This window comes from Dipodomys spectabilis, unplaced genomic scaffold (assembly GCF_019054845.1).
Source record: "Dipodomys spectabilis isolate Male_0828 unplaced genomic scaffold, ASM1905484v1 ptg000783l, whole genome shotgun sequence".
Taxonomy (NCBI): Eukaryota; Metazoa; Chordata; class Mammalia; order Rodentia; family Heteromyidae; genus Dipodomys; species Dipodomys spectabilis.
The window spans coordinates 17,001,649-17,024,578 of record NW_024871460.1 but is presented as its reverse complement, the minus strand read 5'-3'; the positions used below and the strand labels follow the sequence as shown (position 1 = coordinate 17,024,578).

The 22,930-nt window shown below is 43.3% G+C and overlaps 1 long non-coding RNA gene across 1 annotated transcript; it reads left to right on the top strand.

Annotated features, from left to right (window-relative positions):
* The first annotated feature begins 13,108 nt into the window (after positions 1 to 13,108).
* Positions 13,109 to 14,768, top strand: LOC122102268. The gene is made up of 3 exons (XR_006146478.1): positions 13,109 to 13,153; positions 13,223 to 13,348; positions 14,651 to 14,768. It is a non-coding gene; the product is annotated as an uncharacterized LOC122102268 (long non-coding RNA).
* The last annotated feature ends 8,162 nt before the right edge of the window (positions 14,769 to 22,930 follow it).

The following is a 22,930-nucleotide window of genomic DNA, read 5'->3' as shown; positions in this document are numbered from 1 at the left end:
AGATGTTGTATGTAGTGCTTTCTCAGATTTCTCTTCTCATAGTTCTCTAAGCCTGCTGCAGTACTCCCCTGAGATGCCCATCCTTCAAGACCAGGATATCACCTTCCATACCTTCCATACCTCTTTGTGACATTAGTGAGTTGCTGGGCTTTGCAAATCGCCCTCAACAGAAGACACACACACACACACACACACACACACACACACACACACACACACACACACACACACACACACACACACACACACACACACACACACACACACACACACACACACGGTGTTGAAAGATCTCCGCTCACCTTACAACTTATTTATTTTTTAATGTTGTTCTTATACTTGCATGCTTTCTGATTAATTGACTCAACAGTTTGCAGATTTTATGAGCAATGCACATGAATCTTGCTGGTTACTGACAGAGTCACAAGGAAAGCTGAACGGGCTCTGCTGCGTCCTGTGTGAAGATGGTAGAACAGGTTGTCACGTGTTTCTGCTAGAGTCATGTGAGCTTTGTGAGGGGTGGGGATATATTTTTGATTAGGGAGACATAAGTGGTAATTTGACATAACTTGTCCAGAGACTGGCTTCTACTGCATGATGTGGGTAGATGACAGTCTGTCTGTCCTAGGTCTGTTCCTTCAACAGGGAGAAAGAGAACTCCAGCAGAGTTCCCATGGTATCCTCCCCAGGCTCTGAAATGAATAACTAGTTTAGATTTGCATTTAATTAGTAATCTAGCTCTCTATTCTTGGAAACAACTATTTCCTTTATTTCAAATAACTTTATTTCAAATACTTTCTACCCAAGTACTCCATCTATCCTGTAATATTTTTCATTATTCATTGAGCTGTTATATTGATCTATTTCTCTGCTGTTCAAACAGTCCTATAAACATTCCCTTGATACAGTTCTTTATATACTACCTCTTGAAAAGTCCTAAAATTATCAAAAATGATCCGTGTTAGTCCCTTTGCAACTTCCAGCTCAGCACAGATCCCAACTAAATTCTAGCAACATGGACCCCCCACTGATAGCAGACTCTAAGGTCCAACTGCAACAACAAGGAACTCCATAATCATTCTTGCATGGGCTAGGACAGAATGGGTAAGACATAACCGTCTCCAAAGCTGCCTGCCTGTGATGACAGCCGGTAAAGGTCTGTGCACATAAAACCATGTGCTCCATACGCTTCTTTCCTCTGTACCTCATAAGGATTCCATGTCTTGCCATTGTTCATCATAGATAAAACAGTTCACATTTGGTTACTGAAATGTGTATTGAGAGGTGACATTTTTGTAAATGGATATGATCATATGTGCCACTCAAATTATCCTTGTGGCATGAGTCAGGTCACTTAATCTCTTTGGTGCTCTTTCTCTCATCTGGAAATTAGGAGTCTGAGTGAGTTACTTTGTCAGCATTTCAACATACAAGGTCCTTCAGGACAGGGACCATATCTACTCTCTCTCCTCTTTTGTATCTTCAGTGTGAGGAACAATGCTTATTATATACATGTTCACATGTTCAATAAGTATCTGTCAATTTTTATTTAATTCCTGCTTCTTTTTGAGGCAGTATTCCAGGCATAGTAGAGAACAAAACAGCCTACCCTCGTAGGGCTTTAATTTTACCAGAGGACAACATTGAATGAGATTACAAATACCGAACTTTCCTAATGCGCAGCACCCAGGATGTGACAGGACCCTGGAGCGAAGGGTTTTAACCCAGTCTAGAGAGGAAAGACGGACGTTTCAAATAGTAAGCAGAAATCAAATAGCAGATAAAGGCAGTGGAAGGCAGGAGTGAGGTGAAATATATTCCACACAGACCAAACAGCAAGTGACAAATTAGAAGAAGTGTGATTCTACGTTTTGATTACCTTGCAGTGTCTAAAACAGCTGCGAACAAAAGTGAAAAAAATAAATTAACACAAGTGAGCATACATTTCTCTAGTCTGGGCTATTTCTGAGCCGCTAAAGAGTTCTGTTGAGGAGGTAGTTTTGATTTAAACTCACTATGAGATCTATTTGTGAGTGAGCTCGTTGATGAGGATTAAACCGCTATGTAATTATATTTAAAATAGTTCTCAGAATGCTAAGCCCTTAATCCTCTAAATTGTTAGGTCTTTGAGCTTAAGAGCCACAGCCTGTAGTTCTCTGCCTGATGTAGCACCTAACTCTTGCTGAAGAGATTACAGATGTGAAATGTACAGCTCTAACGGGACTTTCAAGTATTTTCAGAAAAGATGACTATCGTCAACACAGAATAGCCTTAAGTCTTGAAATTTATGTTCAGAAGACTTTAGCCTATAATGTCCTCAGTGCCTTGAGCAGGTATGCTTTCTCTTCTGTCCACCACATATTATTTCCTTGAGCCCTGCTGTTTTTCTAAGGGACTCAATTCTCATGTCAGAGGAGATGTGGATTCTTGTACCTTTGCCTATGAAGAATTGAGGAGTGTTTTTGTTTCTGTAGTTGTATTTTGCTTTGCCTTGATAACAAAGAGGCAGTCTATTGCCAGGGACAGAAATTATGAGATGGAAAAAATTTTTAATGTCAAGAACTGCCAATGGTTATGCTTTCTGCCCTGTGATAAAAATTGGTTTGCCATGAGAGAAAAAAGTTCACAAAGCCAAAAGGATTCAAGAATTTCAAAGTCCCGGGGCTGGAAAGGTGGCTCAGTGGTAGAGCGCTTGCCTTGCATGCTCAAGGCCCTGGGTTCGATTCCTCAGCACCACATAAGCAAAAAGAAAAAAGCCGGAAGTGGCGCTGTGGCTCAAGTGGTAGAGCGCTAGCCTTGAGCTGAAGAGTTGAGGGACAGTGCCCAGGCCCAGAGTTCAGGCCCCACGACCGGACCCCAAAAAAAAAAAGAATTTCAAAGTCCCAGTGTCCCATGTTCCTGCTCCATTATGGCTGAGGGACAACTGCACTCTTGCCCTTCCAAGAAAGCACACACATCCCAGCCATAATTAGTGAAGGATCCCACTGCTGATTAATCCTAATTAACATATTAGCCCAAGGATGAGTCCAATCTTGAAGGTAAAATTGAGATTACCTAGGGCAACCATGCCTCATTAAGAGAACTTTAAGGGTTGGGAGCATGCAACCTCTGCTTGACAAGTATACAGAGAATTCCAGTAGAACGCATCCCAGCCCATTCCCCTTTAAACTCTTCTTCATATCCTAAAATTCCTTTCCAGTATTTTATACTTCCTGGGAGTACCACTACCACTACTTTCTAGAAATATACAGCAAAGGCCTAATTCCTCTTCCACAGAATGGTCCATCTAATATTTTAAATTAGCCATTTTCTTATCCCCCTTAGAAGCATTATAGCATGTTAGCTAAAAGTATTTGCTGCGATAAAAATGTCTGAATTTGAACATATACTCCTCATTTGCTACCTATATAACAAATAGACCACATGCCCTGTTTTCTCCTGTGCAGTGACAAAGCAGCGATGAGAATAGTACCTGATGTTCAAGGTGTTGAGAGGATTAAATGAAGTGACAGGGACAAGAAACAGAAGCACTCACTAAGATTTAGCTATTGTGGTGCTGATGATAACTATTGTTCTTTTTCTTCTCCAGGCACTTCTAATCAATGCCTTCAGCCACTTGTCACATACTAGAAACTTCTTCACCTCACTTATGCTCTCCAGAATCAATCAATAGGCTCCAAAAAGGCACTGGCAGAGCCAGGCACAGGTGGCTCACACCTGTAATCCTAGCTACTCAGGAGCCTGAGATCTGAGGATTGTGGTTAAAGGCCAGCCCTGGCAGGAAAGTCCATGAGACCCTTATCTCCAATTAACCACCAGAGAACTGGAAGTGGCTCTGTGGCTCAAGTGGTAGAGTACGTGACCTGAGCTGAAGAGCTCAAGGATAGCACCCAGGCCCAGAGTTCAAGCCCAATGACCCCCCCAAAAAAGGGGAGGGGGGCCACTAGTTTATGAAGAGGAAGGACTCTGCTGCCTCTTATCTCTACTACCTCTTTCAGGCTGAGCTGGTGGTTGACTCAGTGTCTCAGATCCTTACAGGGAATTGCTTCCTCATTCTGTCCTTGTGAAATTTCAGTTTTAGACAAACAACAGATATAAAAGTTTATTCTTATTTAATTTTTTCCCATGGACTTTGTCCAATATTCCAACCTGCCAAAATGATTATGACTGTTCTAACCCTGGCATTCACTCTGAATTATGTAAAGCCCTAGGTCTCTTCAAAGACACTTGCGGGCACTGCCGGCTATGAGTCTCCTGTAGATCTGATAAGGAGTTACTGTGTCTTTTCCATGTCTTTGATTAAATGTTGACCACAATAAGACCAAGATGAAAGCCTTGTTAACTCTCTCCTGCTAATGTTAATTAATATCAATAGCAGTCTTGTAACACATAATCACTTACCAAATGACTAGTTTATATGCATGATTTAAGTTCATTCTTATGAAATAAGTATTCCCATCTATTTTGCAGATAAGAAAGCCATAGTTAAGATAGTTTAAACAATGTAACCAAGGTCCTCCATCTGAGAAATGGCATATCCAGATGCAAACCTGAGTCCTCTGATAATACACTGTGTTGTTCAATTGACTGTGAAGGAATTTCCCTTGAGCACAACCACCATGCATTTCCCTACCTCATCCACAGAAAATCCATCAAGATCTTTTTCAGATGATTTACTTGCAATGTAGATATACTACATGTAATGTACTTTCTGTTCAATCTCAGAGCTAACAAAAACATGGGTGCTTTTTGATAGGATGGTAAGAAAGAGGTTGCTGATTATAGCAACACCACTTCCCTGGATTGTTTTTTAAATTTTCATTAGAACCTAGATAGATTAGATAGATAGATAGATAGATAGATAGATAGATAGATAGATAGATAGATAGATAGATAGATAGATAGATTGATAGATAGATGATAGGCATAACATGGGCATTTTCTGATGGTGGCTCTTTTTCCTAAAATAAACTCATGCTTTAGTTAGTTTTACCATTTCCATTTGAAGACTCCCTGTATTCTATCCAGTTGCAGACAAGAAAGCAAGAGAATTAGAAAATGCTTTAGCGTTTTTCCCACCATTACGTCTGAGTAGCAGAAGGGTCTGTCCTTTCCTTGACAACTCTTTGAACCCAAAAGAACTGAAACATTCAACTGGGTTACACTAGCATTTTTCCAGCCTTCCTGGGTTCTGCTCTTCTTATAGGTACCTTTATAACACTGTATCATATTTTTAAAAACTGTAGAGTCTAAAATTTTTACTTTCATTGGCAACTTTCTGCCTTTCCTGGTCAATATTGTCATGTTTATGTCTTCTAATTACTTTGATTTGTTCTTTTTGTCACTTCTTAAGGTGGGACACTGGATCATTGATTTTAAATCTTTCTTTCCTGATATAAACCTTAAAGTTACACAATGTATTTAATCACTACTTTAGCCAAGTCCACAACTGTTGACTTGTATTTTAATTATCATTCAGCTAAAATATTTCATCAAGCTCATAGCAATGTAGAAGTGCACTAATTACAAATATTTGGAATTCTGCAAATATTTGAGAATTTAAACGTTTCTGCCTTTTAATTCTAATATTCAACTCACTTATTTTTAATATATTTAGTAATATGGCTGAGGTTAAATCTACCTTCTTGATATCACTTCCAAGTTTTCCTATCTTCTTTTGTTTTTATGTTCTTCTTTTCTACCTTTTGGATTAATGTATATTTTTAAATTAATCATTTTTTCTTTCCTCTATTTGCTCTGCATTAATTTTTATTTGTACTTCTAAATATATTATAAAATGCATTCACCATTTTTTGTATTTCTTGATGCATATTAAATACAAACATATTACATCGGGAAAATTCTATTTACTCTGACTATCCAATAATTATAAGCAATTATGGTCATTTACTTTGTCTTCATGAATAATAAAATGCTACATGGCAGTGTATTATTTTTCTTTAAGTCAGTTATATTTCAAAGCAATTAAGAGAATAAATATTCTGTTGTATTTCTAGACGTATTTACTTTTTCTTGTTCTTTTATTCTTTCCCATACATTCAAGTTTCCTGTCTGCTTTCATTTCATTGCAACCTGAAATTTTTCTCTTAGCAATTCTTAAAGAACAGAAATTCCAATAAGTCCTCTAGGCTTATTAATCTGAAAATATCTTTAATATACTGAGGTATGTGTGTGTGTGAGTGGGTATTGTGAAAATATCTTTATTTCCCTAAGATTGTGTGTGGCAGGGGGTGTAGGTATGGGTGTGCCAGACCCTAGTACTATTGCTCAGCTTTTTTGCTCAAGGTTAGTGCCTTACCACTTGATCCATAACTCCACTTCTAGCTTTTTGCTAATTGGGGATAAATCTTTCAGATTTGCCATATCCAGACTGGCTTCAAACCACAAGTTTTAGCCCTCAGCCTCCTGAGTAGGTAGAGTAACAGCCATGAGCCACAGGCCACAGGCACCTGGCTATACCTTTTATTTATTTGTTTGTTTGTTTACCAGTCCTGGGGCTTGCACTCAGGGCCTGGGCACTGTCCCTGAGCTTCTTTTGCTTAAGGCTGGCACTGTACCACTTGAGCCACAGTTCCACTTCTGGCTTTTTCTGTTTGGCACTGAGGAATCAAAGGTAGTGTCTCATGCACGCTAGGCAAGCACTCTACCACTAAGCCACATTCCCAGCCCCTGAAATTTTTTTGAAGTATAGTTTATAATGGATAAGGAATTTGGTGATTGCCTTAACTATAAAGTTGCCCCTTCATGTCTTCCAGCACCCATTATTTGAGATTAGAAGTCATTTGATATATATAAACCTTTAAAATACATGGTTTAACTTTTCAAATATACATATATATGTATATGTATATATATATATAAAACTTCTTAAAGTTTAAAACATATTGTTTAAAATGTATGCCTTTTTTTACAATATACAGTTGAATTTTTGAAAAGATTTTTCTCTTCATCTTTGGTTTTTATTGGTTCAACTATATTATGCCCATATGTGCTGCTTTTTGTATTAAAGTTATTATTAAACAGCTGGTAGGTCCTTTTGGTCCTGTCAGGCTTCTTTCATTTTGTTGTTGTTGTTGGGGTGAGTCTATTTCTTGCTGAACTTCATCTTAGAGCACAGTCCTCACCCCTCAGGTGTGGCTTTCTGGAGTCACAAATCAATGTCCCAGTCCTCACTGAGATGTCTCCATTCTGGCTAGTTGGAATTCCAACATTGTCCATTATGTCCTTTCAGCTCACAGCCTCAAAATAGTTGATCTCTGGAGTCCAGACTTTCCACGTGCAATGCAGCTCTTCGCCAAGGAATCAGAATACTCATGCTGACTTCTAAAATGGTTGCCCCAAACAGTACTTCTCAGATGCCAGGGCTCACAAGGCCCATCTACATCAATAGCTCAAACTATTCCCTCTTACATCTTAGTTCAGCGGTGTGATAACTCTGCTCGCATTTTACCTCTCTATATGCCAACAAACTTTTCCTAAGCAAGAAAGACAGATGTCCATGCTCTCAATTCATTTGTGTTTTATGAATATACATTTTTAATATTTAAAATTTTGAACTTAGTTTTCAAAGATTTATATTACCAAATTAAACTTTTACTCCATTCCTCCTTGAACCTTCAAAGCAACCATTATCACGTATTTGTGTATTCATTGTTGTATGTGACTTTAGACTTTTCTCCTCTTATCCCTCAAGTAAGAGAATAGATAGATAACTGGGACCATTAAACATTAGAGGCTCTGGAGACACCTATTAGAGAGATTCTGGAGGTAGGAAAATGAATTGGAAGATTGTTTAAATGAATGTTGGTAAGGGAGGGATGGGGCAAGAGGAATATACAAAGGGTTTGAAAGTTCATTTAAAAGAAAAAGACACACATTAAATTTTATTTAGAGCTTAGATATTTAAATATATTTACTGGCATAATTTTACTCCCAGTAAATATTTAGACAAGTTTTCCAAAATATATCCAAGAAATTGAATGTTATATTAAAATTTTAGTTGGGTCTGCTCTGTGCGATGAACCATGTTAAACTCAGTTGATAGGATGTTGAATATTCAACTAATATGCATTGGACTGACTATCCCAGGTTTGAGCAGTGTGTGCCTATCGATCAGTACCTCCTTCTAATCAGTAAATTCTCCATTCTGATTGGTTAGTATCTGTTCTGAATCAATTGTCAAATATTTGACTATTGATACAAATAAACAATAGTGTGGCACCCAAAAAATAAGCTGGGCCTATCTTACTTTCCATGATTGAAAAGTTTTGAATTAGTTGTGAAAAATCAAATCATGAAGGATCAGAAACACAATTAAATTAGAGGAGGCTAACTGCTGACAAGACAAAAAATATCCAACACATAAAACTGCAAGTGCACTGCAATTCTAGTATCTTCATAAGAGTATGTGAAGGTGTTTAGGCCCATCATGAGTCTGGGTCTGCCCTCAGCCTCTATGAGATAACGCCCTATGTTAGACTTCCATTTCTAGCTGTCTAGACACTTTCCTAGCCACTTTATATGGTTCTTTTAACTTAAGCTATCCTACTTAAGTGTGTCTCTACTTATTTAACCTAAAGATACAACTAAAACTTGAACCTATCCTACAGGTCAGAACATTTGTCAAGCCATTACACCAATACTTGCCTCAAATCTGAAGCACAGATTAAAAATGGGAAAGCAATTGGAAGCCCGGAGACACTTTCTGATTACTGGATAATGGACATTCACTCTAATTCTCTTAATTTGGGGACTTAGAAGATGGTGTACTGTAGAGGTTCTCAAACATGAATGTAGGTCAGGCTTATTAAGAAGGACTTGGTAGCCCAGTGCCGTTGGCTCACACCTGTAATCCTAGCTGTTCAGGGGGCTGAGATCTGAAGATCGTGGTTTGAAGCCAGCCCTGGGCAGAAAAGTCCCTGTGAGATTCTTATTTTCAATTAACCACTCAAAAACAATAAGTGGCACTGTGGCTCAAAGTGGTAGAGCGCTAGCCTTGAGTGAAAGATCTCAGAGACAGTGCCCACACCTCGTTCAGCCCTATGACTGAAAAAAAAAAAAGGCCTTGTTAAAGAGTGGGATCCATTGCTAGAGTTTCTGAATTGATAGAAGGGCCCCAGAATTTGCATTTCTTTTCTTTTCTTTTTCTTTTTCTTTTTTGTCAGTTGTGGGTCTTGAACTCTGGGCCTGGGCGCTGTCCCTCAGCTCTTCAGCTCAAGGCTAGCACTCTACCACTCGAACCACAGCGCCATTTCTGGTTTTCTGAGTGGTTTGTTGGTGATAAGAAGCTCACGGACTTTCCTGCCCGGGCTGGCTTTGAACCAGGATCCCCAGAGCTCAGCCTCCTGAGTAGCTAGGATTACAGGCATGAGCCACAGGCACCAGGCTTCAGAATCTGCATTTGTAGCAAGTGCTTAGGTGCTGCTGCTGCTCCTGCTGGGCTCTGAGGACTCACGTTAAGAACCACCCATATGGACTGCTGCCAGAGCAAATCCATGTGAATATTTGTTTGCATTTGTTTTCCACTTTTAGACAGTCACCAGCTGTGTGGTAACTTATTACTTTACAAAATTCTGTCATGTGTACTCCCAGGGTTAGAGAGATCTGATATCCAAGAGCAAGGAGGTCATAAAGGAGCCATTACATTGATAATGATGTGGGTTTTTTCCTGAAAGAAATGACCGCAGGGAGACTTGAGGGCTTCCATTGTTAGCTGGGCTGTGACTACACAGCCCTAAGTGTACATTTGGGGCCTGGCAGTTTTTCTTTAATGTACTACATTGGGAAAAGCTAATGATGGTAAACTACAGATGTTTCTAATATTTAAGTGGTTATTATGACTAGCCGTACATCTCTAATTCAGATAAAATGAAATTTCTTAACCCAAGGGTAGACCATTTTTTATTACTTGCAAAACTAAAAAGAAAAACAACACTCATTATTGCCTGGCCTTGAAATTGCCCTCCATTTTATCAAAATGAGAAATTCTCCCAAGAATTCTCTTTGCTTAGTTGCACAATTTTTTTTTCTGTGAATTGAGGCCAGGTGCTAGTGTCTGTTCACTAAATTGTTTCTAGAAAAACAACAAAGGTTAGTGCTTTGCTCTGTGGTGGAGCTAAACACATTCAGGTTTTGGTGGCTTTGTGTAGAAAAGTTGGCTGGCCAGGGCAGAAGAGAGTTGTGCAGACAGTCCTGTGGCTGGGAGAAGGCAGGAGGCCTGAGAGAGCACCTTGCAGTCAGGGGACAATGGAGGCACTTCTGCTTGGGGTGAGGATAGAAGGCTCTACAAACACAGTGGCATCTGGGTTTCCATGGGAATTTGTGAGAAAAGAAGCAATCTGAAGGCAGGGCATCCATGTTGGGAGTTCCAGAAGCAAAGAAGCCCAGGCCACAGAAACCACTATATACAGCTATATAGGATTCTCCAAAAAACCCCAAACTTCTATATCCAGTGTGTGGGGTTTATCATAACGAATCAGCTCATCTGATGATGGAAGCTAAGTGGTATAAATTCCAGCCCAGTCCCAAAGTCCTGAGCACAGAGAAGGGTGGATGGCATGCCGCTCTGTCTGAGAGCAGCATACAATCAGAAACTTCAAACTTCCTCGTGTGGGTTCTCGGCAAGCCCTCCACAGGTGGGGTGGTGTCTCCCACGTGGGGACAGTCACCTGCTCTACTCTGTCCACCAGTTCAAATGCTAATCTCTCTCACCCTCCCCCAGCTACACAGCAAAGTTAATTAGGTATCTGGGCATTCCACAGTCCATCCAAATTAGCATATAAATTAACCATCACAAGATATGTATCATTTATACAGAGATAAGAGGTTCAGTGTTAAGTAAGAGCCATACAAAGGCGAGATGAAAAAAGATGTGGGAGAGATGCCAGATGAAGGACTGAAGAGTTTATTCAAGAGGCGATAGGGGCACCTTGTAGTTTGCTTAGCAAAGGAATCATGTGACCTAGGTATTTACCTTGCTCACATTTGTGACTCGCTAATGACAAAGGAGGAAGCGTTGACCTTACAGGAAGAGAAAGCCTCGAAGATCACTCAAGAGTTATAACAGTCTAGGAAGGAAGGGACCAGGACGGAACCAAAGAGGCACCTGCAGGAACCACAACACTGAGTCATAAATAATGCAAGGACAAAATGTCACTGACGGTATAAAGTATAGAGAGGGATAGAAGGTTGCCGTCATTGTAGAAAGTAGGAAGATGAGCTATACTTCAGGCAAGGGGAGGAAAAACAATGAATGTAGATAAAGATACATTGTTCTTATGTAAGAAAAGATACACTTTTCTTATGTAAGTCCAAATAGAAATCCTGAAGGCAGATGGAGAAGTAGAATTTGAGCCTCAAAGAAAATTCAGACTGAAGAGCAGCCTTAGTAAGCATAGATTCTGCTAAGGATAGACAGTATCAGTGTGACAGCAAACAATAGCCCTGACTTTGAACTCACATTGGCTGTTCCTTGCAATCTAGCAGTGGACTCTGTTCAGTCTTTTACCCAAAGACTCAGTTCAATGGAGGCTCCAACTGGATGTACTATATTCTCAGTGCTTTTGGAAATAGAAAAAGGAGAACATAGTAAACCAAGCATGGACTTCCAACATCTCTAACCAGAACTCATTGGCAAAAGTAAGTTAGTTGCACAACGGTTTTCTGAGATCCGGTGAATGCAGAAAAATAATGCTATGCATGCTCAGAGCAAAGGATCAGCCATATCTGATGACACCTGGAGGTGGGGGGAGGGGCAGTCATCTCTATAGGTCATGGGAAAGGAAGGGGAGGTTCAGCCTTCCTTGTGCAGAGGAGAGAGGAGTGAGCCAAGAGCTAAGGGTAGACCCTCAAGGAACTCTCTTTCGCAGGACAGTAGGAAGGAAAAGCAAAAACAAGAAGAAAAGCAAAGGCTCCATCTAGTCTGGGTCCTATGGGAACCCTCTCAGGGCAGCTCCTTGGTGTAGAGTCTGCAGATAAATCCAAAAAGCTGCAGCTGAGAAAGGCCATTGTGTCTGCCGCTGAAGAAAGACTTGGCCATCCGGAGAGCGGCTCTAGGGAAGCGATGGAGCCAGACTGAGGGGGAGCCATCACCTGAATGCAGACTGCAGCACTGGGGGAAAGGAAGGAATCCAGGGTGGCTGCTTGAGGTGGCATCGAAATCAAAGCGGCTTCGTTAAATCAGAGCTGACAGTGTTTCTCATTTGTCCACTCAGTAAATATTTACTGAGCACTTTCCCTTGCCAAAAACTGGCTCAGGCGCTGGGAGAGAGCGAGTGCAAACGTTTTCTGTTCCCATGGAGCTTATCTTCTAGCGGAGGCAGACATGCAATAAACAAGTGGGCAAAGAAACGAATGAGAGAAAAGAGAATTTCTAATTATAGTTAGTTCAGACAAAACTGTACAAATATATATTTAGTTCCTGGTTTACTTCTGAAAGGAAGCAGCCAGGAGACTGGAAGGATCCCAGAAAAAGGTCAGGAAAAGGCGGGGGGGGGGGGGGGGGGGGGGGGGGGGGGGCAGAGGGGATACAAGCTGACTCCAAAAGACAAGAGACTGAAGCTATTGGAAAATCCAGAGCAGGAATATTCTATAGCAGGCAAAGACCTTCCACAGCAAAATCAAGTTCTCACAGAACACAGACTCATTTGATGGGAGCTTAAAGGGGCTGGTTGGAGATGCCACTGTGTGTTTGCATGTGCTGAGCGTGGATCCCTACAGTAAGGAAAGGTTTTAGAACAGATCTGCCTCTCAGTACAACACAGGATTTTTCTGGGTTAGAAGCACTTGCCTTCTCTTATACATAACCCTGCCACCGAATAGCTTGTGTGGCTTGAGGAAAAGGTGGTTTTTTTTTTTTTTTTTTCAGTTTAGAGTGCTTCTTTTTAAGGCTTGGCAATCAGTCTGTGGCTTTCCCTGCATCCTTTCTCACTTGCATCCTTTCTAGTTCCAGCTTTGCAGAATTTACTCATACATTCACATACAGTTGACCTTTCTCACTTCAGAAGAATTTCCGGGGCCTGATCTTCCTCCCCTGGCATTTTAAAGCAGAAGTTGGAGCGTATTTCTGCAGAACTCCGTGACCACCCTCTGCTGCCTTCGGAGAGCACAACCATCATGATGACCTAAGTTGCCAGTAGGTTAGGGTACGCCAGTGGGTGAGATAATCTCCTGAAAGGCGGATTTGCTAATGTTGCCCCATCAGCTCTAGGAGTCGGGGAGGTGTGCCGCAGTGTCAGGGGTCACAGACTCGCCTCCAGAGCCCAGGCCTGCCAGAGGGAGGCGCGCAGCAAGCGCCCAGTGAGTTCAGGTTTCCTGCAGGACACGGCATGTGAGCAAGACCTTCTAGTCAGTTCATGGGAGGGTGGGGGTCCAGCTGCGAGGCTGGCTTGCTGAAGACTTTGTTTTGCAGCCTCCAAACCATCTAGAGAAAAGCCAGGGCCCGGCTTGGAGCAGCAAGGCGTGGGGATGGGCGGGCTCTTCCCGGAATCCCTCCCGCCCTCTCTCCCCTTCCCCTCCCCCCAGTCTGTCAGGGGGATTCAGGAGCCCTATTCCAGGACAGGGAGGATACAGGGTATAAGTCTCCCCCCAAATCTGAAATCCAGACTGGGGCCACGATGTCAGGACGGAGGCCCCGGAGATCTGGGGCGGTGACAAGCCCTGGGCACCGTTAGGATGGGCGACGCCGGGTCCTTGGGACCGATGGCTGCAGTGGTGGCAGCCGGGTGGGCTGGAGAGGGAGAGCCGGGCCCGTGGGCGGAGAGCCGCGGGGAGCATTCGCGGGGTAGAAGGCATCTGCGGGGAGGGACCTTCCCAAGCCAGCGGGCGGCTCGTGCAAGGCACCTGCTGATTCCCATAGAGGACCAAAGCACTGGGTTCGCCCCCCCCCCCCGGACGGGGCGGAGGGGCGGGAGCTCACCCTTCCCCGGGCCTGCGCCTCCCTCCCCCCTTCACCCTCCCGTCCCCCCCCTCATCCTCGCTCAGAACAACCCGGCCGCAGCGCTGCGCCCGCTCGGGCCCGGAGATGCACCACCGGGCCGGGTGCGGGCTGAGATGCTGGCCTCCTTTGTTCTGATCGGCTTTGCGCCCCTCGGTGCTGACCGGCGGGGTCAGCCGTTTGGGGGGTCGGCTGAGTCACCGTCGGGCGTGGACCGCGCGAGCGCGCGCTCGCCCGGTGCCAGATGGACTCCCGCGCGGGGCCGGGGGGCGCGGGGAGGCCGGGGGCGCGGGGCGGCCGGGGGCGCGGGGCCGGGGGGCGCGGGACAGCCGGGGGCGCGGGGCCGGGGGGGCGCGGGACGGCCGGGGGCGCGGGGCCGGGGGCGCGGGGCGGCCGGGGGCGCGGGGCGGCCGGGGGCGCGGGGCCGGGGGGGCGCGGGACGGCCGGGGGCGCGGGGCCGGGGGCGCGGGGCGGCCGGGGGCGCGGGGCGGCCGGGGGCGCGGGGCCGGGGGGCGCGGGGAGGCCGGGGGCGCGGGGCGGCCCGGGGCGGGGCGCCAGGGCTCCCTGGCCCTGATCGCTGCCCGAATGAAAAACTGCAGGGCTTCCGAGAGCACTGCGAGGCGCTGCCAGTGATCATGGGGGAATCTACTCGTTATTTACATGGTTTTAAATGGCTTGCATGTCCCCGTCGGCAAGGTTGTGAAGATGTCTCCACACTCTCGGGAAAGGTTCGCTGCGGTGTTCTTTTGGGAGGATGCTGAACATCATGGAGCACACAGCCCCGTGGTGCAGCGCTGCCCCTGCCCGTCACCCGCCCTTGTAGACGGAGCCCGGAGGCCTAACAAAGAAAAATAAACCATGGCTCCACATCGATTTCTTGTTTATTTTATGTTTGTCAGTACTGGGACTTGAACTCAGGGCCTCATACTCCTTTTACCTTTTCCACTCAAGGCTAGCACCCTACCACATGAGCCCAACTAGACTTCTGGATTTTTTTTCCTCGTTAATTAGAGAGAAGAGACAATGGGATTTGATATTCTGGCCTGGCTTTGACTCTGAATCCTCAGATTTCAGGCCCTTAAGTAGCTAGGATTACAGGCCCGAGCCATTGGTGCCTAGCTTTCCACATCAATTTCATAACACTGTTGAGTGTGAGGTCACACAATGTACATAGACATCCAAACTAACAAAACAAAAGCCATCGTTATTCTCAGATACATAATTCTGTAGCTAAGTACAAAAACCCAAAGTGAAAGTGGAAGTACCAACTTCAGGAAATCAGTTGCTTTAGGAGAGAAAAAGAGAAAAATGACACAAACGGGTATATAGTTCTCTTTTATTTAAAACTTGGAAGGTCAACTACATTTAATTTATCAAGGTAAACTTGATAAAGAGAAGAAAGAGGGGAAAGGAAGAGAGGAAAGAGGAAAGGGGAAGAGAAAGAAGGAAGAGGAGGAGGAAGAAGGAGAGGAAGGAAGGGAAGAAGGTAGGAAAGAAGGAAGGAAGGAGAGAGAAACTATTTGTGTGAACTTAGAACTACCCATAAATGTATGTATGAAAATGTACTTTGCAAAACCAGGAAATATGTGCAGCACTTAACTCACAGAAGTGAGCTATGAGCAGAGACTGATTAGATGAAGTAAAGCCATCTACTTCTTTATTTTGTTTTGCATTTTCTTCTCCTCTTCCCCACCCCCTACTTCTTTTTTTGAGATAGGGTCTTAATATGTGGCCCGGACTTGCTCAAACTCACCAAGGTCCCAGTTCAGCCTCCCTAGTGCTAGCATTCCTTTCTCACTCTATACAGTTGTATGTTGTTAGAATTTAACAAGTTCCATAAAACAGAAATTTGAACAGTTAAATATAGAAATGCCTAGAGAAAAAAAATCCAGTGGCGTCTAAACCAAAATATTATCCATAATTTCTGCTGAGTAATAAAGTCATAATAGATTTTTATTTCATGTTTTATTTTTGCATACCTGTATTTCTGGACTTTCTTTTTATACTTTGTACTTTCATAAAAGCCAACATGTTATTCCAGCCACTGCTGACACCAATTCCATCAGGGTTATCACCACAGAGTGAAGCCCTGGGCAGACAGACCTGCACAACTCAGGCTTTCACAGACAGACCTTCATTCCCATGCACCTGCGCAGAGATGCCTCCATCCTTTCCCAAGTGTCAGTATGGTGGGCTGGGCATGCACAAAGGTAGCTGGCATGGACCAATTCTACTCTCTGGAAGCTTCACCTAGCTGAAGGTGTAGGCTAGAGGGATGGATGCAATAGTGAGACTCCTGTCCTCACCAGATGAATTGTCTCAGAGACAGCCTCATTTTGTTACTGTTTCAAAAACAAGAAACCATCTATCTGTCTGATGACTTGTGAGTTCTTTGCACAGCTACCTAGAAGACTGAGATGAAAAAAAAAAAAAGACTGAATTTCATTAATCCAGGGATTTCCCAGCGTGTGTCTGAAGGTAAGGTAAGCTTGCGTGGTTGTTGTTTTTGCCATTATTCTCATTTTTGTCTCTATCTTAGCAAAATCCATTTTTTTGCTTACATAAAATAAAGCTCCTTTATCAGATTAAAATCTGTTTCAAGAAAAAAATGCTTTTAAGATTCTTTTCATTTTTTGCCAAGTTGGCTCCACTCCATGTTTTCTTGTGATGACCCAGAAGGAAGAGGTCAGATCCCTGAGGGCCTCAATTGTGAGATATCAATCATCACTCTCCCCACCCCCTCTCACAGGGGTTAGCTCAGGACCAGGGTGACCAAGGTGCAGAGCGCTAAGTCTCACATAGAAAATGGCAAACTATTTGTATATCACCTACAGCATCTTTTCATATACTTTAGATCAATCTCTAGATTAGTTACATTATTGCATATAATAGAAACGCTATGCAAATAGTTGCACTGTGTTCCTTAGGGGACAATGACAAAGAAGAAAATATCTATGTATTTAAGCCAGATACAATTTTTTCCCAAATCTTTTCAATCTGTGGGTGATTGAATCTGCGGATGCAGAACTCAGAAATGCAGAGGAGGGACTGTACAGACACAAGGGCTGAACATACACAAAGAAGGCCTCGCGTGCACACAGTGGGAGCCTGGTTGTCTACAAGCCAGGGAGTGAGCCTCAATAGAAATCAACCCTGTCAACACCTTGATCTTGGACTTCCGGCTTCTAGAGCTGTGAAACCAAATCCCTGTTGATTAATCCATCTAGCCTGTGGTGATTTGTTAAAGCAATTCATGCTGGCTAATCAACTGCTCACGGCGGCTCTTCCTCCCTCTTGAGACAACACTTCTCAGTACTGTCCTTCATCCTTATTGGCTTTATAGGACTTCTTCCATGACTTGCATCTCCAAAAGCTGATACAGAAGCCCATGCAGTAAACTTCTTCCTTAGATACGCAGGCAGGCCTACACATCCACAGAGAACCCAGCATGCCCCCAGCAAGGGCCTGCCAAAGCCTTTGGTACCCAGCAATCCCAGAAAGCTGGTGACAGCATTGATGGAAGCAGAGGGAAAGATGGATCCTGCCTGATCAGAGCCTACACTTGTGTGCAGAAAATGGTGCAAAGGGATCATGTGAAGAACATTAGGCAACTCATCTAAGAGGAAGCCAGACTGAAAACCTTATTTCAGACTTGGAATTCTTACTTTTTTTAATTACTTTGTATTTTTGATGTATAAATAATTGCACAGGGGTTCACAATTTTTCTTCTTTTTGTCTTTAAGTAGTTGTACCGGGGAGTTGCCATTGAACAAAGCAGTTTATGAATCAATTCTTATTTGAGTCCAGAAATAGAGAAAGTGGGGAGGCACTTCCATAGTGCTCTCCTTTATCACTTTTCTTGGGTTTTGACCTGCTTGGGTTCCTTCTGGATCCAGCTTCCTTTCCTTCTTGGGTGTCCCTATCCTCTCCTCTCTTTGCACTTCCTTCCTCTCCACGGTTCATGACCTTTTCCAGATATACAGTCTGAGTATTCTTTCTCAGAAATGTTTATGACCAGAAGTATTTCAGCGTTTTTTGGATTCTGACCTACTCACATATGCATAGTGAAATATCCTAAGGATAGGATCCAAGTCTAAAGATTCAATTCACTTGCGTTTCATACACACCTGGTGCACCTGCCTGAAGACAATTTTGTATGACATTTTTGGTGTCCCTGTGCTTTTATTGTAACTTGTTGTGTGAAGTCAGGGGTCGAGTTTTCTACTTGTGGCCTCATGCCAGTGCACAGAAGTTTGGATTTGGGAGCCTTTGGGGGTCTCCAGTTTTTTTAATGAGGGATTTGAACCTCTAACAGGAATTAAGGCTGAGAAGAGCACCAGGTGTTGAGTACCACAAGACGCTGGGCTCCCAATATGTAGCTGCGGGCGAGATTGACTTGAGAAATTCACATACTTCACCTCCAGAAGCAGAAGACAGAGAAGCCAGTAAGAAAGCTTTCAGAGAGGGATGTGCTAAGGATTCACATGGAGAGATGAGATGGAAGCTCTGCAGTTGCCCGGGAAATGGCATTGGCTCACCTCTTGGTAATGCCAGAAGAAATTGTGTGCCACGGGGAGGGTTGAACAATCTGCACCCTTCCCCCAGCACACTCATCCCGGAGCTCTGCCATTTCGGTCTAATTTGCAAAAAGTAAATGAGTTTTCTTATTCTATACCAGATAAAGTGAGTAACCTGATCTACCTAGAAAAGAAGAAATATTTATCATGCCCATTTAGAGAAAACTTTTGGTTTTCAATTTTTTTCTTATAATACCTTTGATAAGGAAACGATATGTTATTGAAAACAATTGTTTAAGAAAACAGACCAAAATGACAATCTATTTTATCTGGTACTTATTTCTAGTTGAGGCAACCAGGGACATTTAAAAGTGACAATCCTAGCTACTCGGGAGGCTGAAGTCTGAGGATCATGGTTTGAAGCCAGCCTGGGCAGGAAAATCCATGAGACTCTTGTCTCCAATTAATCACCAAAACAGGCTAGAAGTAGAGCTGTGGCACAAGTGGTAGAGAGCTAGTTTTGAGCACTAAAGCTCAGGGACAGTGCCCAGGCCCTGAGTTCAAATCCTAGGACCAGCATACACACACACACACACACACACACACACACACACACACACACACACACACGATTTGTGCTAGCAAAGGCAGACCCTGTCCTTTAGGGTGCAATGGGAAATGTGCAGTGTCCTTACAGGAACCTCTGTGCCCAGAGCCCAGGAACCAGAGCCGAGAAGACCTAGTAACCCAGGTCTTGCTACAGAGCTAAGCTTGGCCTTGGAAGGGCTCTGTGGCAGCCTGTGTATACAGAGCTCTCCCTGAAAAGGGATGCAGAGAAAGCTCTGGAAGTGACCGGCTTGCGTGCATAAGCAGAGCCAGGGGCAGCTGGCACCTTTGGACTTCAGACACTGTCCCTCACACCCGTGTACGAAGGAAGCAAGTCTTGGCTCCATGGTCAGTAATTATTCCAGGACCATGGCACTGACCTTCAGCTCAGGAAGAGACATTCGTAACTACCACTTTCCTGGGGCCTGCCAGGATTTGAAAGGAAGCAGACAGAGGTCCTTATACATGCAGTCATAAATTTAAATCTTTTTTTTTAAACCCAGGCAAAATAGTACGATGACTTGACATTTTGCATACTTAAATTTAGAACAGATTACAGAAGGCAAATACTCCCATCATAAGCTGCTCCATTTAAGAACAACACAACCCAGACTCAGCTTGGGGTGACTTGTCTCTTGAGAGAACTTCCTCCTTGACCAATACTGAGAAGAATCTCAAGGTGACGAACACATCTGAGCCTGAGAGCGCAGCCACCTGACTGAACTCCAGTTCTGGCTCTAGCTCGGATCCTGAATGAGCACTACTCTCTCTCTCTCAGACCCCACAGGGCAGTGGAAGACCTCACTTTTATTCTCAAATGACGCAGACAGCAGTCAGGACAGTGCCAAAACGCTGGTCATGTGAGGGAAGAATTTATGAAATTGCCTTACAATCTATGACTATTGACAGTGACTCATGACTGTGGGAAACAGTCATAGTTTTTTTTATTACAACCTTCTGAGGAAATTGAAGTTCAGAGAGACTAGTAACTTGTCCAAACTCGTTCGGCACACTAAGTGAAAAATGGAGGCTATACACCCAGGCATCACGAGCACATCCAGGTCTTGTCACTGGTGGGTTTCTGCCTGAGATCTCTCCACCACCAATGAATGGAAGGTTAGGAAGAGATGGAGCTGGTGTTCTGATGCTAGGAGGCTTCTCATTGGATGTGGTCATCTCTGATCCCCTGTCAGTGCTGGGGAAACAGTGATTTGAGAGCAAGCAGGAGGAATCAATAGAAAATAAAATGATTGGCCTCATTTCCCATTCATAATGAGCATAGCAGTGTTCTAAAAAGTTCCCTTGTGTGGGCTGGGAGTGTGGCTTAGTGGTAGAGTGCTTGCCTAGCATGCAAGAAGACCTGGGTTCGATTTCTCAGTACTACATAAACAGGAAAGGCCAGAAGTGGTGCTGTGGCTCAAGTGGTAGAGTGCTAGCTTTGAGCAAAAGAAGAAGCTCAGGGATGGTGCCCAGGCCCTGAGTTCAAACCCCAGGACTGGCAAACAAACAAACAAAAAGTTCCCTTGTGTGAGGACACTTGCACACTCTTGATAAGGAATATAAATTAGAACAGCTATTAGGGAAAACACTAAAATGTTTCTCAATACCACAGGAATAGAGAGCTGGGTTCAGGTGACTCACAGCTATAAGCCTACCTACTCAGGAGGTGGAGATTTAGAGGATCATGGTTTAAAGCCAGCACAGGCAGGAAAGTCTGTGGGACACTTTTAAAAACAACTCAGATAAAGCCAGAAGTGTCACTGTGGCTCAAGTGGTAGAGCACTAGCCTTAAGCACAAAGGACTGACAAAACTTCCCTGTGTTCACGCTAGCACTAGTCACAATAACCAAGAAAGGGAATCAACTTAAGTATCCATCAATGGAAGAATCGATTAAGAAGCACATGTTCTATAGAGAAAATGGAATATTCTTTAGCCCTAAAAGGAAAGGAATCCTATTATTGACAACAATGTGAACGAACATGGAGGACATGATGTTAAGGGAAATAAGCCAGACATTGACAGACAATACTGCCTGATCTCATTCCTATGTGGGATCTATAACCTGTGAACTCTAGAGGGAGAGGATGGAATGATAATTACTGAGTGCTTGGGCAGATGCTAGACAGGATATGAAATTGCAGGTATACAGGAGGAATAGCTCAAAGAACCAGGGTGAAACACAGTAACTACAGGCAAGAATGACACGTCTTATTTACAAAACTGCTGAAAGCAGAGAGTGGATTTTACATACTCTTACCACAATAAACCCCAAGTATGGAAAGTAATACATTTGCTTGTTAACTTCATTTAACATCCCGTGTACATTTTCACGTGTTGTATGTACGGTGTTTGTCCATTGAAAATACACAAATGTAAAAATGATAAATCTCCTCTTTTAGGAAACTGCACACATTAGAACAATGTATCTCTTAAGACCAAAAAGAAAGGCAAAAGGAACCCAATGATTTTGGTGTGAATATTCCAGTTTGAAGGATCTTTTCTTCTTAAAAAAAATCTTTGCCATCCTGCAGAGCATCTATCAGGCTCAGCTCAGCTCTCCACCTAGAGGCTTCTGGGATTGCCCATCTCTGTTGGCATGAAGTTTTTGCTATGCATGATTTCAGCTTTCTAGGAGCTATGATGTCACACATTTGAATGAGGAGCATCTTTATACCTTCCCTTCCTGCCCCGACAAGTTCCTTTCCCGATAGGCAGGGCACTGGAAGGAGATTACAGGTGAGTTTTCTCATTTTCACAGACCTCAATCAGGATTAGAGACAACCTTAGCCAGACTTGTTCTCTGGCTTTGCCTGAGGACCAACCATCTAGACCAAATTGAAAGGCTTAGACAAAGCCAACGGGTCTAAGGTCCCTAACCCCTTCTACATTAACTCTTCTCTTTACTCTTGGTGGGATTTCTTGTACTTGTTTAGACAAACTGCACTGATACATGCTGATACACATGTATGTCAGTCAATCCTCCTGTTACCTCATGCAACTCTGTGCGGATAAATATGTATAACATGGTGCTGTAGAAATGAGAAAAGGGGAAGAGTGGAAATCTGAGAGAAGAAAGAGTCCTTTGGCTCTCAAAGTTTATATTCTGAAGTTCCAGTAGAGGCATCATTATCATTATCATCATCATCATCATCATCATTATCATCATCATCATCATTGTTATTATTATTATTATTTTGGTATGCTGTTCCTGGGGCTTGAACTCAAGGCCTAAGTGCTATCTCTGAGCTTTTATTGCTCAAGGCTTGCAGTCTATCACTTAAACCACATCCCCACTTGTAATTTTTTGGTGGTTAATTGGAGATAAGAGTCTTCTGGTCTTTTCTACCTGGGCTGGCTTTGAACTGTGATTCTCAGATCTCAACCTCATGAGTAGCTAGGATGAACCACCTTCTCCAGGCAGTAAATACATTACTAAATAAACATAAATAAAGTATAAGGGAGTCTTCCAAGTTTTTGGTGCTAGACAATTAAGTAAGACTAATCTCCAGGACAGTATGATTAATAACAGAAAATAACCCCATTTACTGAACATATTTTATGCACCTGGCAATAATTCTGACAACAGCATAAAGAGACTCCATGAAGGCCCATGGTATAGAACAAGTAGTGGCAAAACTACAAATTGCAAACCAGTTCCCAGGCTCCAAGCCATAAGGCGGCCTGTGCCCTCCCTGAGGAGGACCTTTGTGTGCATCCACGCAGGGTTGAAAGTTGCTAGCGAAGTAAGGTACTGCCATCTCCGCTTTTTTATTCAATTTCCACGTGTGACTTTAGGAACATTGTATAATAATTCTCTGTAACTTGATTTTGTCATTTTTTCCAACTTCATGC